The sequence below is a fragment of the Lepidochelys olivacea genome, assembly GCF_965140295.1.
Source record: "Lepidochelys olivacea isolate rLepOli2 genome assembly, chromosome: 1".
NCBI lineage: Eukaryota > Metazoa > Chordata > Testudines > Cheloniidae > Lepidochelys > Lepidochelys olivacea.
This window is the reverse complement of record NC_140411.1, coordinates 28,627,070-28,643,361: the sequence shown is the minus strand read 5'-3', so window position 1 is coordinate 28,643,361 and position 16,292 is coordinate 28,627,070.

Genomic DNA, 16,292 nt, shown 5'->3' with positions numbered 1-16,292 from the left:
CCCACATGCTTTCAGAATGAGATTATTTGCAGATAAAATGGCATGTATGAAAAGATTTTTTGGAAGTAACAAAAGTGTAATAGGAAAGTAAATATTATTTTGATGGGGGGAGAGCAGTACAGTGAATGAGGTATGAAGAATGTTTGTTCTTTATATGCAGAAACAGTTAATTAGTAGCAATAAAAAAAACCATATAACTTCTGAGACAGAATAGTGCTAAACAGTGTAATAGAAATGCCATGCTATAGAAAATCTAAGTCAGATAAAAGTAATCAGAAAATGCCACACTACAGAAAAGCTAAGATAAAAATAATCAAGATCAGTTTTTGAGACATAGTCTCTTTACCACTATAAAAGGCCTTCTCCAAAGCCCATTGAAATAAATGATGGACTTCAACAGCTCTGGATAAGGCCCTAAATAACTAATAAAAGTGAAGACATATTTTCATTTGAAAGAATAAAGCTGGTCGAGTGGCCACATCTTTCCTCTCCCTTGGGGCAGAGGCTGTTGACTGGGAATTATGATCTTGCTAAAAAAGAGAAGCAGCTCTTGAAGAAATTTTAATAGAAAAATAAAATTAGTGAGTTATAAACCCCGGAGCTTTACATTTGTTTCTTTGTATTGTCCAAATCTGAGCTGATTTACAACCTGTGCAGTCTTAGTGAAGTCAATGTGATTTTATGGGGTATATGGCAAGGCAGAATTTAGCCCTGTACCCTGTGTTTTGAGAGAGTAATTCCCATTTACACATAACTAATTTATGGGAAACATTATTAATATACTGTGAATTCTTAATTCAATATCCACAATTTAAACACCCTCCAGGCTCCAAAACACCTCTGAACAGCAATAATCTTCACAAAATGTATTAAAATCTTCAAAAAACCAATAAACCCCCCCTGCCAAATATAGGGAAAGTTGACATTTATTACAGAGAAGTTCTCATAGAAGCAATAAAAAGAATTCACAAGTGTTCATTTTCAACATTAGGGGACAGATTTTAAAGGTATTAGGTGCCTAAAGATGCAGATACACACCTAGTAGGATTTTGAAAAGCACTTAACTTTCACTGATGAGCGTTAGTTGCCCAGGCAATTTTGGAAATTCTGCTAGGTGCCTATCTGCAATTTACAGCATCTCAATGCCTTTAAAATCTGGCCCTAAGTCACCAAAAATCTATGCACCTCTCTCTAATAAACTTTCATCTACCAGTGAAAGATCTGTATCTAAAAGTGCTGGTTAGGAAAGTGAATTTCACTTCTATTAAAAATTTCAAGATTTTTGGGGAAAAGTGTCATCCCAGGTCAGGCTGAAAAGACAAAATCTCAGAGATGTTTTGGGAAGTGAAAGTTTGCAATATTTATTTTTGGAAACACTGAAATAGTCTCATAGTAAGCACATTTGGAGTTTTAAAAATGAAATATGCTTCTTGGCAACCTCAGCTTCATGGTAACCTGCCAGATGAGCTATGGAGGAGCCAGGAGCTTCCAGGCTCCTGGTTACTGAAGAGCTGGGGAACTTGGGGTCTGGGGCTCAGCAGCAGCCCACAAGGTGAGCTGCCAAAGACTTGAGAGCCTGGAGGCCCTGGGAACTCAGTGGCAGCCCACCAAAGGACCTGGGGCGGCATTGGAGCTGCCAGGACACCAGGCAGGCTTCCAACCAAAGATTAGCCAATATCATTACACTACTATAGAACATTTCACTTTTGACTAATCTGCATTTCCAATGGCTCCACCTTTAGTATCTAACCATAAACTCCTGGAATCAACAAAAAGCATAATCACCTTGGCTGTATTGATTTATATGGCCTTTAAACAGGCTATAATCTAACTTACTTGTGAGGACTATGCAGCACCCCTCTCCTGTGCAGGGTGGATGAAATGATCAGTAATCAATATGAATTTCATGGTAATATGTTATTATACAATCAACTAGTACCACGTTGTTAGATGAGCGAAGAGGGGTGTAAGCAAGTTCTAATGCAAATAGATAAAATGAAGAAAAATTAAAAAATAAGCAAAGAAACTCTTGGTTCTTGGACAATTAAAAGAAACCTTAGGCCTCAGCATATTTTCATTCAACACAGTTTTACTCCTGGGGGAGTTCTGTGCCACTGTGCAATGCAGAATTTTGCAGAAATTAATGTTCTGTGCGCAGAATTTCCTTTCCTCCCCACAGAAGTGGGCTGCAGAGCCGCTGGCCACCACTTGGGGGTGCTCGACCTGGCAGAGCCCAGCTCACAAATAGAAGAAATGGCTGGGGGGAGGGGGAGGGAACTGAAGGGTTCCCAGCAGCTGCAGTTCTCAGCATGCCCTAAAGGAAGGAGGCAGCATGCAGGAAACTCCACACCAGTCCAGGACCCAACATCAGGCTGTTTCTCCCTCTGTATCCCTTGGCTCTGGGAGTTGGGGTGCAGGTATCTGGATTGGGGGAAGGGTTCCGCAGCTGGGCCCTGGGGGGGGGCAGGTGCAGGTGTCTCGGCTGGGGGGTGCCCTGCAGCTGGGCTTTGAGGGGGAGGAGGCAGAGTAACAGGAACTGGGTTGTTGTAGGGTTTCTTTAATTCTGTACTCCTAGGAGAATTTTTGTGTGTCTGTATTGTTGCATCTGAAGAAGTGTTTTTTAACCCGCAAAAGCTTATGCCCAAATAAATCTGTCAGTCTTTAAGGTGCCATCGGACTCCTTGTTGTTTTTGTGGATACACACTAACTCAGCTACCCCTCTGATACTTGTATTGTTACAGTCATACTTGCTGACAGGTATTTTGAAATAAATTACTAAAGCAATTGAAACTGGTGTGATTACATTGTCTTATTTTGACAAATAAAATATGCAGAATTTTGCAGAATTTTAAAAGATTGTGTGCAGAATTTTTTTTTTTGGCACAGAATTCCCCCAGGAGTAACATGATGCATATGTTTTGTTGCTGGGGCTGGAACCAGTAGTGGGTAAAACTTCCCATTGGCTGCGGCAGTTTTGTAGTAAATTATCTCTGTATTATCTTATAAGTTCTTTCTGAGCTACAGGTACACCTTTAAATCTTGCCGTACTGCTTCTTTCCTTTAAGTAAAATGCAAAATAGAAATAGCTTGAAATGATCTCTTTTTATTAGCACACAAAAGCCACATGTATAGAAATGGATTTTCATCTGTGCACTGTGCACAAATTTTATGAGTAGGCTCCATATGATGAGTTAAAATGAGTCAAACTATTAGAAGTTATTCATTAGCTACTGTTGTCAAAGATGCTTTAGACTCAGTATTTCTTATAATTTGTCATCAAACTACAGTTGGGAACATATGGATGTTCGTGAGTCACTAGTTTCCAGGTGTCATTCTGAGAAGATCTGGTCATTATATTAATAGTTCCAAAGCGGTTCAGCATTAGCAGGAAATAATGTCTGAAGTTTATGACATGGCTAGATTTCTATCTGTTCCAGGAGCTGTTGACTGCACACATGTCTATTCATGTACCATTTCATAATGATGTGAAGTCTGGAACTATAAATCATTCTGTTGCCTCACTATGCAAGTGGTGCAAGTGTAGGTTAACAGATGTAGTCCTCAATTTATTAGGATAATGCCATGACTTGTTCACATTACGGCAGTCTGGAGTTCATAGTCTTTGAAACGAGAAGACCATATGGTAGCTGGCTGCTAGGTGACCACATTTTCTGGAGTAATGTATTATAAATTGCGGACTCCAATATTTATTATTGGTAGATCTCATTTGGAAAGTGTCTCTATACACCTGTGTCAGCTCACAAACTGGCTGACAGCTACATTACAATAGGTGAAGCTCATGGTGTCACTTGAGCTGTGGCAGAATGCTTTACAAATGATGCTTAAAGTCCCCGATTCAGCAAAGTATTTAAACATGCGCCTAATTTTAAGCACATGAGTAGTCCCAGTGACTTCAAAGTTGGGCATGTGCTTAAGTACGTAGCTGAATTGGGGCCTGTATAGGGAGGTGTACCAGTGAAGCACAAATTATTTATTATGCCTACAAGGCTCAAGTCATGGTCTGGGACTTCACTGTGCTAGGTGTTGCCCAGACATGTAGTAAAGAGGCAGTCTTTTCCCTGTGGGGTTAACATCTAGAATTAAGCTTCATATAGTAGTCACCATACCTCAGTGGGTCACAGCTGAGGATGCCAAATTCAGGATGAACTGCTGAGAAATAGGGCAGACACACCCCAGACTGATGGTTATTCTACCATCAGATATACCAAGCCGGTAACACTATTAAACTTCTTTGAGCAATTACTCATGTCAATTCCAATTAGGTGCGCGCGCGCTGTGTTCACGACAGCCGGAAGATTTTTCCCCTAGAAGTATCCGTAGGGTCATCCTGGGTGCCTCCTGGGGTCGCGCCTTCATGGCGCTCGATATACGGCCCTGCCAACCCGCCACCGCCTCAGTTCCTTCTTACTGCCAGTGACGGCTAGCTGGAACATCCCGTAGCTCTTGCCTCGGCAAGCGACTTTCTTGGCAGTCTCCATTTTTCTGTGTACATAATTGTAGTTTAGTTAGTAGTAGTTTATTAGTATTAGCAGTTAGTTACAGTTTTCATAAGTTTCCTTTGGGGGGTTCTCTCCCGCCAACACTCTCCCGGCACTGGGGCATGCCTCGTTCCCCGGGATTTAAACCCTGCGAGGACTGTGACAAGTCTATGCCCAGGAGCGACCTGTATTCTTCTTGTCTGAAGTGTCTGGGGGGAGAGTCATCAGAAGGACCACTGCAAGATCTGCTGGGGGCTTCGTCCCAGGATCCTTAAGGACAGGGAGCAGCGGCTTACGATCCTCCTCATGGAGGTTGCACTTTGCCCACAAACTGACCCCAGGTCGGCAGATCCCACCCCAAGCACCTCCTCCTTGGTGCGTAGTACACCGGCACCATCGACACGTGAGCCAGGGCTGAGGAAGGACTCCTCGAGAGACGCTCAGCACTGCCACGGCTCTGCACACAAGCAGACTACTGGCACCAGTCCGAATCCCCAGTGCCCCAGAAGAAAAGGAGGCCTGCGAGGGGTCGATATCCTCCCTATATTATAGATAGAGAAACAGAGAGGTGACATAGAGAGCCAAGAATAGAATCCAGGTTTGTGAGTCACAGGTCAGTGCCTTATATACTGGTCAGCATTGCCTCTGGGTGCAGTCTTCCCCAACCGTAATAAAATTTTGGTTCAATGTGAAAAATGCTGGAATTTCATTTCTACAAATAAATCTTTGTAAAGGAAAGGGTCTGACTCCATTTGTGATCATCTAAAGGCATTTCCAGGAACTGTTCCCTAACCCCCATGGCTACAGGATTATGGGTAGTGAAACAGCTTGCAGAGATGAAAGATGGCAGTCCTGGCAAAAAAACTACCCACAAAGAATCCTTGCAGGCTGCTAAATGAAAGCTAGAAAGGAAGAGAGGCTAGTCTTTTGAAGAAGAAAATGTTTGCCTCAAAGATAAAGTTATAACATTTTGTGTAGGGTAATTTTTTAATACAAAAAGCAGAAAAGGCAACAAGAAGGGAGGCCTTTTAGGATTGACAGTCACTAACAGAGGGGAAATGGTAACAAACCAAAAGAGAGTGGCACCAGTAGCCACACACTATAGTGGTTCAGTTTGGCATATTAAGGAAGAGTTAAAGCACGGGCAGCCAAAAGGAAACTCCAAAAAGATGGCACTTCTTAAACTAGAAGATACAGGAGTAAATTCTGTTGCTGGATGTACAGTAGAACCTCACCGTTACAAACACCTGAGGAATGGAGGTTTTTTCGTAACTCTGAAATGTTCATAACTCGGAACAAAACGTTATGGTTGTTTTTTCAAAAGTTTACTGCTGAACATTGACTCGATACAGCTTTGAAACTTTACTATGCAGAAAAAAAATGATGCTGTCCCTTTATTTTTTAGTAGTTTATGTTTAACACAGTCCTGTACTGTATTTGCTTTTTTTTTTTTTGGTCTCTGCTGCTGCATGATTGTATACTTCCTGTTCCAAATGAGGTGTGTGGTTGGACTGATCAGTTCGTAATTCTGGTGTTTGCAACTCTGAGATTCTACTGTATTCTCTTTGCAGAGGGTAAGCCAGGGGCATCTCATCTCCTCCTTCCTTTCCCTCTCTCTTCATGGGGCAGGCAAGAGGCAACTCACACCTGGATGACTGGTTAGTGAGAGGCCAGTCCAAAGCCAGGTGCTGTCCAGTGTTGCTGTGATCCAATCCATCTTCGGTCCACTAGGATTGCTCATCAACGAGGAAAAGTCAGTCCTGTCACCTGTACAAAGGATAGAGTTCAGAGGAGCAGTCTTGGACCGTACGGAAGCCAAGGCATTGCTCCCACAGACTAAGTTCCAGAGGATGCTGACCATTTCTTTAGACCTGGAGGCCCATCCTACCACAACAATACGGAATTGCCTCAGACATTTGGGGCACATGGCCTCATGTACTCACATGGTTTGTCATGCTAGGCTTCATCTCAGGAAGCTACAGGGATGGCTGAGCTCGTTGTACTCTTCAATTTGTCATTCTCTGGACGTGGTAGATTGGGTGCCCTCATGAATCTTAGCCTCCCTGGAGTGGTGGACAGACCCTCCAATGTGTGCATGGGGGTTCCCTTTGATCCTCTCAACCCATTTTGACCTTAGTTACAGTCACTTCAACCCTATACTGGGGAGCCCACCTCAGATCCCTGCATACTCAAGAGCTATGGACTTCCCAGGATTTAACTCTCCACATAAATGTAAGAGAGTTGACAGCCATTCAGTTAGCTTAACATGCTTTCCTTCCTCATATCAAGGCAAAGAATTTGCTAATACTTACAGACAATACGGTGGCTATGTATATGTGAACAGGCAAGGAGGGGACCAATTGACTCTGCTATGCCAAGAAGCAATGCTTCTGTGGGACTTTTATATCGACAACTCAGTCCTCCTCAAAGCCTCCCACCTTCTGGGTGTCCAGAACAGCCTGGCACATCGGTTAAGCAGGTCTTTCAACAGTCATCATGAGTGGTCTCTCTGCCCAGATGTAGCCAAGTTCATTTTCCAATTCCGCACATAGACGTGTTTGCAATCAAACTCAACAGGAAGTGTAATCAGTTTTGTTTGTGAGGAGGTCACAGTCCAGGATTTCTCTCAGATGTGTTCCTGTTTGCCTAGACAGACAAGTTTCTGTATGCATTTTGCCCTGTTCCACACCTACTCGGAGTGTTGTTAAAAATCAAGCAAGATCACACCCATGTGATACTCATAGCACCAGTGTGGCCTCACCAACACTGGTATTCCACCCTGCTGAGCCTCTCAGACAAGGCTTTGTTGACACTACTGCTGGACTTGGATCTGATCTCACAGGACCACAGTCACCTCCTACAACCCAACCTAGAGGCCCTTCACCTGACAACCTGGATGCTCCGTGATTAACACTTCAGGAGGTGAGCTGTTCAAAGGGGGAACAAGATGTGCTCTTGAATAGTAGAAAACCTTCTACTAGGTATACTTGCCTGGCAAATTGGAAGAGATTCTCCCTCTGGTCCCAACAGAAAGGGATTTCCCCAGTTCTGGCTCCAATACAACATGTGCTGGATTATTTCTTGTACCTAAATCAGCAAGTTTTTGCCATTAGTTCTTCAGGGTCCACCTGGCAGCTATCTTGGTTTTCCACCCTTCGACTGATCATTGCTCTCTTTTCTCCAATCCCATTCAGTCAGGTTTTTGAAGGGTCTGGATCACTTATATCCCCATATAGAGGATCCTATTTCCCCTAGGGACTTAAAACTGGTATTGACAAAACTAATGGATCCTGCCTTTGAACCATTAAATACCTGTTCTTATTCCATCCCTCAGCCTTTCTTTTTGTCAATCACCCGGGACAGGAGAGTGGATGAATTACGTGCTTTAGTGTCTGTCCCTCTGTATACAGTCTTCTACTACAGTGGTTTTCAAACCAGGGTACGCATATCCCTAGGAGTACGGGAGCTCTCATCACGGGTGCATGAGAAAAATCCTGTAATTGCAGACAACACATTTTTATTCAGTAGGACTTGGCAATCTAATCAAAACCTTATGACCTTATCTCAGATGGGGGGTATGCGGTAGACTACATTATTTGGAAAGGGGTAGGCAGCCTAAAAAGTTTGAAAACCGCTGTTCTACAAGGACAAGGTATACCTACCCCATCATCCCAAGTTTCCTACCAAAAGTGGTGGTGTTTCACTTCCATATTAATTAGGCAATATATTTGCCAACTTCCTTCCTGAAACCTCATGCTCATAAGGATGAGGAAAGACTCCACCCATTAGTTCTCAGGACAGCAATAGCATTTTACTTTGACAGGACTAAGCCATTTAGATCTTCCTCACACAATTGTTTGTGGCAACTGCAGACAGGATGAATGGCCTTCCAGTTTCTTCTCAAAGAATCTCATTGTGGATTTCTTCTTGCATACATTTGTGCTTCAACATGGGCAATGTTACTCCACCAAACAGGGTGCTAGTGGGTTCAGCCAGATCACACACAACCTCTACAGCCTTTCTAGCCCCAGTGCCTGTCCTGGACATTTGTAGAGCTGCAACTTGGTCTTCAGTGCATACCTTTGCCTCCTATTATGCCATTTCCCAACAATGTAACAATCATGCCAGATTTGGATGTGTGGTCCTTCAATCATTAATCAAGTAAACTCCAATCCCATCTCCACATTGAACTTGTGGAATGGACATGTGCAATCACTTGAAGAAGAAAAAAATGGTTACTAACCTGTTCGATAACTGTTGTTCTTTGAGATGTATTGCACATGCCCATTCCATGATCCACCCTCTTTCCCCTCTCTATCAGAGTCTGTCCAGTAAGAAGGAATTGGGTGGGGGGGGAGGAATTGGGGTCAGCTCTGCCCTTTATACAATCATGCTGCAGCATACAGCAACAGAGGGTGCATGTGCCACTTTGATGAGTATTGCTGAGGGAAAAATCTCCGACTACACACCTAAAATAGAATGGACATATGCAACACATCTCCAAGAACAACAATCACAGGAGAAGCTGGTAACCGTTTCTTTTTATTACTGCACAAATATATCTGGAGCACCTGACTTTGGATACCATCCAATTTCTTTGAAATGGTGACACACAAAATGTAAACTCCCTGGCTTGCCTCACCACTGTCCCTTCTTCCTTCTTTGAATATCTCTTTTAATAACCATAGAACCTCTCTTGTTACTCTGGCATTGAACCTGGGTGTCTTTTCTGGCTCCAAGTGTTCTTTGGAGGCTCACAATAGTAATGTTGCTGAGGTTTCATATTATTAACATAAGGACATCTTTAGACTGAGACTTACATTTTTTCCCCCAAGCACACAGATGCTTCATTATGTGTCTCTGTGTATGCATATATATGGTTTGATATATCATCACAGAAAATCTGAACAATGAAGGAAGCATGATTGTTGTTCCCCTTGATTTTTTTCTAAAGAATGAATATTACATACTTGGTGAAAAAGAACAAAGTAGCAAGGAAATCTATTTTTATAAATATCAAAATCATTTATTTATTTGTATTGTGGTAGTTCCTAGGAGTCCCATTCATGGACTAAGACTCTGCTGAGAAAGTCAATGGGATTTGTGCTCCTAAGTCACTTAGGTGCTTCTGAACATTCTATGCTAAATCTCAATCCAGCCAGAGACTGAAGACACTGAAAATATATAGGAACAGTTTTGCAATACAAAGGTCCTCCCATTGGCACAGACACAGCAGCATATATATAGTACATTTCTGGAACCAACAACCCAGCTGGCCTATTCATGGGCTTTCTGGTGTGTGAAGTTAAAAGGAGCCAGCAGTTTCACAGAGTGATAAGCTCATGAACTTTGTGTCTTCGTAGACCAGAATGCAGCAGAGTCTTTCAACAGTGATCAGTAGTCTCCGCAAAGCAGCAGCAGGGAAAACTGCATGAAGGGTGGATAGATGAAGGATCAAAAATCAAATGGAAGTTGATCTCCCTGTTGCTGTTATCAGAATTTTTTGTGAAAGACTTCACTGAATAAGGATTAAATAAATGTTATCAATTGCTAAATAATTGATATGCCTTAGGGTTCAGGACACCTAGAGTACTATGAGTTGAGTAGCTTTATTTCATTAACTGAGCACTCAGACATGAATATGGATTATTGGTTTGATCATTGCTAATATGCCATGGTTTATGGTTCTGATGCTTCATGTTGAAATATTTGTTTGTAGGGGATCGTGAGTGAATGTGCACACTAGTCTTTCACCTGTGGAGACAAGTGGCCTAGGCCAAGATGAGACTGAGTGCTCAGTACAGTCCACATGCATCTCATCACCCCTTGGACTGGCTGCATTAAGGCTTCAAAGGAGGTTTAGTAAATTCTAAAGGATGTTGGATCTCCTGAGTAGAGGCAGAGATTGGCAGCAAGACACCCCAATATATTTTAAATTTACGTAAACCCCAAGGCCAGAAGACCTAGTGGATGGAACTGTCAGCTTCTTCTGTTGGAGGGAAGGGAAAAAGCCAGCACTACCCGGCTTCATTTACATCTTGTTTATCTATAATTCCATCCACTGAGTTTTGTTTTAGTTGACATTTAAGTTTTGATGTGTAAAGATGTGAGTAAATGATGATCCTTACTGTCTAATGAAAGGGCATAGGCACTTTGCAGGATATGCCTTGGGTAAGGAATCAGTATGACTTTACTACACATGGGCTTTGATTGGGCAATGAAGCTTGAGCATAGCAAGAAAGGAAGAGAAAGGTGCTTTGTTCTTGAGACCTGGTATGCTAGCTTCAGGAACAGGAACTCTGCCCAAGAATACTGTTTTGCTCTTGATTTGCCCATGGAGGAATGTGCAGGGTGAAGGTTCAACTGGGCTGGTGGTAGGAGTATCAGTTGCATTGCAGAGGTGACTTTATGTTGGGTCCTGATTGGATGAGCAGTGGTGGTAGCCCAGCAGAACAGACTTCACAGTGAAGTAGAACTGAACTGGCAGTGGCAAAACTGAGTTGACTTCAGAGTATCCTGTGTTGCAGGGTGGTTGATCCTTTAAGGGGATTTGGGCCTTGCCTCCCCTGTGACTGATCAAGTGCTTATAAAAGCCAGCAAGTGGCTCAGTTGGAAAGGAGAGCTGCAGGAGGGAGGTTGGCCTCTGTGGCAGGTCCTGGAGCTGGGGGAGAGATGCTGAGGGAAAGTCCTCTGGGCCCCTGAAGATAGGGTTGCTGTCACGGAGTGTGGGGGAGTCCAGGACCTGCACCCCTCTTCCTTGATTCACTGAGACTCTCAGCCAGCCAGTAAAACAGAAGGTTTATTGGACAACAGGAACACAGTCCAAAACAGCGGTTGTGGGTACATCCAGGACCCCTCAGTCAAGTCCTTCTGGGAGAGCAGGGAGCTTAGACCCCAGCCCTGGGGTTCCCTGTGTTCCTCCACCCAGCCCCAAACTGAAAACTAAACTCCCCCAGCAGGCACTCTCTTGCAGCCTCTGTCCACATTCCTCGGCAGAGGTGTTACCTCCCCCTCCCCCTCCTGGCTCAGGTGACAGGCTCTCAGGTCTCCCATCCCCAGGGCACATTCCCAGGTCAACACCTCCCTCTCTCTGCTGCGTCACATCGTCACAGTTGCCAACATAGTATTTTAAAAATATGGGACAGACCTCAGATATCCCCAATCTTGACTTGAACCTCTGGGGACAAGTCCCTTTCCCTCCACCCCCAGGCTTCCTAGGGTTTCTCTCTCTCTCCAGCTCTGGATGCTGCAGAGAACCCAGGACCTCAGGTGCTGGGACAGCAGCCACTGCTACTCCTCTTCAGGGTCTGCATGCGGACCAGGAGCTGAGCTGGAGGCTGCAGTTGCTGGTCTTTGCCTGCTGCAGTGCTGTGCACCTTGCTGGGGACATTGGCAGAGACTCTGTGGGGGTGGGGAGAGCTACACCCCGGGAGTACTGACCTCTCTGCCAGTACAGCTCCAAGACACACAGCCCCGTCCACTTGCCCTGCCAGACAGAGCCTGCACAAGGAAAGAAGACGGGGCCGCGCTCAAGGGCTGGAGTCAGAAGGCGGTCCTGTCCAGCAGGGGCCCAGTACTCACGGGCGCATCTTTCCACTCCCTTCCTGACGCTGGCCCTTGAATGCAGCCCTGTCTGCTTTTCCTGCGCAGCACTGAAGGGCCAGGGTTGGGACGGGAGTGAAAAGATGCACTGTGAGTGCTGGCCCCCTGCTGTTGAAATATAGGATAAAAGGTGTCCCATACTGATTTAAAATGGGACAGGCAATTTTCTGTTTAAATAGGGACGCCCCTTATAATATGGGACTTTTGGCCACCCTACCTGCAGAAGACCCTGGGTCAGGGGAAATGACTGGGTTTGTATGTGGAACTTACCTTGAACTGGTTGATTATGTTTGAAGAATAAACTGGGCCCTGAAGAAATGGCCTGAACAGATTTTTGGGTGAAGTGTTAGTCCTCCCTGGGACAGGGGCACGGCCATCCTGGCCCACCCAGCTGGTGCAAGTGAGCTGAAATGACTGAACTGGACCATATGTGCTCCGTTGGAGCAGGACTTGGCTGAGAAGTTCTTTCAGCACCAGCAGGGGAGAGGAGTCATCCCTAGATATCTTTGGCTACCACTTAGACCAGTGGTTCTCAAACTATGGGGAGGGCCTGCCAAGGGAGGCACAGGGATGTGTCTAGGGAAGCGCGAACTGTGTGCTGCTTTTTTTTTTTTTTTGCTTTTTTTTTCTTCTTCTTTTTTTTTTTGGTGAAGAGCTCTGGCTGTCAGCCCCAGGTGCTTGGAGCTTGTGCAGAAGGGCCATGCACACCCAGGAGGTGGGGCAAAAGGGGACAGCTGGAGCCCCACCACTCAGGCTCTGGTTCTCTTTCCCCCCTCCCAATTCCTCATCAGGAGGCAACCAGAGCTTGGGGTCTCCTTCCCTCCCCTCGCCCAATCATAGAATCATAGATCCCTCACCTGGAGGTGGCAGGGCTCCAGTTGTCAACCCCAGGGTGGCAGCAGCAGTGTAGAAGTAAGGGAGGCAATGGGGCGCTAAATCTGCTGTGAAAAGTGATATTTTCACATTGCCACCCTTACTTCTGTGCTGCGGCTGCTGCTGGGGTGGCACTGCCTTCAGAGCTGGGTGCCCCGCCAGCAGTCGCTGCTCTCTGCTTGCTGTCAGAGCTGGGTGGCTGTATATGTCCTTGTGTGTGTGTGTGGGGGGAGCTGGGGGGGGAATAAATGACTACAGACGAAAGAAGTGGGGCCCAATCAAATACGTTTGAGAATCACTGACTTAGACTGATTCAACCTGTGAGTGGAGTTTTCAGTGGGGCGGATTGTGGTAAGACAGGGTCCTTGACCTCCATCAGCTGCATGTTGCTCAAGAGTGAGAGGATTTGACAAAACTCCTAATGTGTTGATTTGGGCTCCTCCATTTCTTATCTGAATATATAAGTATATATACTGAGGGTTTTCTATATTGCTTTTGACTGTGTTCCCCCTTTCACCCCGCAAAATAAGATCCCCGTGTTCCATGTTCTCAAAGGACTCTGTGTGTTTGTAAGTGGGGGGAAAACTGCCTGCAAAGGTGACCGAGGAAGTTTTTCAAGAAGGACCCCTAGAACCTGGCTCTTATGACTGCCTGTGGCACCCATCAAATGGATAACATTGTGTTTTAAATAAACAGTTTAATCCTGGGTAGACATAATTACTTAAATGTGTCTAGATAGGCTGACAGTCTAACCCTCACTCTCACACAAGTCACCATGTTTTGGCATGCATGGAAATCTCTTCTGAGATCAGGACCTGGACTAGTTGGAGCATAGTGTTCCTGATCACCTTTCACCACGCTGTTTGTTCTAACCAGGGCTCTCTGTTCCCTGAAATTCACAAACCCTAACATATACTAAAGTCACAAGAAGTGAGCTGTAGCTCACGAAAGATTATGCTCAAATAAATTGGTTAGTCTCTAAGGTGCCACAAGTACTCCTTTTCTTTTTAAGAAATAAAACATAAATCTCCTTTGTTTTTGTGCTGGTTATTTTATGTCCATAAAGGCTATAAAACTAATATGCTGATGGGACTGGATGAAATGATGGATAATGTCTGTGTGTTGGTTGATAGATGACATAATGGGCCACTACCGTAGCAGCATTTATTCAGTGCCCGTTGAATACTTGGCATAAAAAAAAGCAGTGGTACATGGCTTGTCATTTTAATAACTAGGGATGGACATTGTGGTCAACTACTATGAGATGCCCCATAAGACAGAGTCATAGGATAGGACTGTTAGGACTATTGCATGGAGAAAAATGCTCACACTGGCTGCTTTGGCTTTCTCCATATAACTTACATGTGATTTTATGTATATCCGGAGAGAGAGCAAGTGAGAGAGTGTAATAAAACAGTCAGACATCTGTCTGTGCCAGAATTCAGTCAACCAAGACCTTTACTTTACAGGTAATTTGCAGGCAAATGTCATTGGTTGTAATGAGTCAGTGATATGAAGGAAATGGCACAGCCAACAAACGCTATAACCCCAAACACACACAGCCCATCACTGTAGCATACATCCCTCGTTTGCCACCTGCACAAATCAACACAAATTTCCCAGGACAATACAGTGCACCCACAAATCAACACAACCACCCACACTACCCCACAACCAGCATGCACAATACCCCAACACACATAGCCCAACACAAACAAATCAACACAACCACCCACACAACACCACAATCAGCACACACAATAACCTCAAACACCTACAGCCCCACCACCATAGCACATACTCCTCATTCACTACCTGCACAAATCCACACAAATCTTCTAGCACAACACACACATTCATCCGCCTTCACTCATACTTACCATCAACTTGAACAGCAAAGCTGTGGGTCAGTGTGTGTATGCGTGAGTGTGTGTCTCTGTGCCTGTGACGCATGCTTACACACACATATACTTGAAAGCAAGGTGAGTATGGACCTCCCATCTGAAGTACTTTGATTTGTCTAATTATATCACTTTGGCTACGTCTACACTTGGAGCTAGGAATGGGATTCCCAGCTTAAGCAGATCTACATTAATTTTGATGGAGCTAGCATGCTAAAAATACTAGTGTAGCCCTGGCAGCACAAACTTGCCACCATATGTACTCCTGGGGCCGGGGTGATTTGTACTTGAGGTAGCTTGCCCATGCTGCCATAGGGTTGCCAACTTTCTAATCACACAAACCCAGACACCCTTGCCCCACCCCTGCCCCTTCCCTTCCCTAAGGCCCCACCCCTTCTCCGAGACTTCACCCCCTGCTCACTCCATCTCCCCTCCCTCCATCATTTGCTGTCCCCCACCCTCACTCACTTTCATGGGACTGGAGAAAGGGGTTGGGGTGTGGAGGGAGTGAGGGCTCTGGCAGGGGGTGCAGGCTCCAGGGTGGGCCCAGAAATGAGGGGTTCAGGGTGCGGGAGGGAGCTCTGGGCTGGGGCAGGAGGTTAGGATGCAGGAGGGGCTGAGGGCTCTGCCTGGGAGTGCGGGCTCTGGGGTGGGGCCGGGCTGAGAGCAGGGGCTGGCAGCTGGGAACAGGGTCTGTGGGGGTGGCAGGGGCTGGAGCAGAGCTTGGGGTAGAGCAGGACTCCCTCGTGTGGGCTGGCCTGGGCCCTGCCGTGTCCCCCTGGAATTTCCTCTATGCCCCCCCAAGGGTGAATGCCCCACAGTTTGGGGACCACTGGCCTAAGTGCTCCGCCTCACCTGGAGGGCCAGAGCCAAAAGACGATTGTTGTTCACCCCAGCCAGAAGGCTGGGCTACCAGCTGACTGGTCCTTCTCCTGGAGACCTGAACTGTAATTTGGGCAATTGCGCTGCTGCAAGTCAGACCGCCTGATGACTTCTGGCGGGCATATTGACATCCCGACACTGATAGAAGGGGGTGCCTTGCCTTGGAGAGTGAGGAGCACTACACAGCCCTTTACCTTTTTTGTGGCAGATATAGGGAATTTAATTTATCTTATGTAGTGAGTTGCTCAATGAGTTTAAGCACCATACTCCTCTTTGCTCAGGTTGGACACTAAAAATCCCCGCACTAAAGAATATTAAGCTACCACCTTTGTCTCATTTAAGTCACTCCTAAAAACTCGTATTTACCACAAACCCTTCAAAAAGTGAACTAAAATTAAATTTTAAAATGTACTCACTAAGAATCATTGCAAAATGTGAATCACTGCATAATGTGCCTTATATAACCTTGTTCTTCCCATCTCTATTCTTCTCTTGTTTGTTCTTCCCTTATTTGTTGTGTGATGTCTTAATTCAG